This window comes from Drosophila melanogaster, chromosome Y, assembly GCF_000001215.4.
Source record: "Drosophila melanogaster chromosome Y".
Lineage (NCBI taxonomy): Eukaryota > Metazoa > Arthropoda > Insecta > Diptera > Drosophilidae > Drosophila > Drosophila melanogaster.
The window spans coordinates 3,648,635-3,649,394 of NC_024512.1; positions in this window are offsets into that span (position 1 = coordinate 3,648,635).

Consider the following 760-nt stretch of genomic DNA (forward strand, 5'->3'; position numbering starts at 1 on the left):
TCATCCTAGCATAGTTTGATCGGCTCGAAGTGAGTCGCGAGAAACGGGAACGTCTAATCAGTATATGTGTACAAAAAGAACGAATAAAGAACGGTATGGATGCACAACAAATCATGCGCTTAAGTGTAAGCAAAAAATGTAAATTGGTTTCATGTGTTTATGCATGTGCAAGATTGTATGTACAATGCTGTGTAAGCGTAATATGTGAAGCATATTATGCTACTATGTATGTAATAAAGAATACATAGATATAAGCACCCAACAGAACACACTTTGAACAGTTGAATAAAGAACCTCATAAAGAGCAGAAGCTCTTTTCTTGTTATTTAAAGTGTACTTTAGCAAAATACTAACATCTCCTAAATATCAAACATTACATGGCGACCGTGACAGTGTTCACGTGTGCATGAAGTTAAGGATTATAATAAAAGCAAGTTTGGCAATGTCTGAAAAATTAGGTATAAATTTCCTATAATATCCTGTTGTTATTGTAGTTCACTTAGTTGTAATTACTTTTATTTAATTTTCACTTAGTTTAGCTGTTAATATTATGGTTCAATTAGTTGTAATTAAGTTTATTTAGTTTTCACTTGGTTACACTGTTATTATTATTGTTCGTTTATTTCTGGTTAAGTTTATTTATTTTTCGCTTAGGTTAACTGTTGTTATTGTAGTTCACTTAGTTGTAATTACTTTTATTTAATTTTCACTTAGTTGAGCTGTTAATATTATGGTTCAATTAGTTGTAATTAAGTTATTA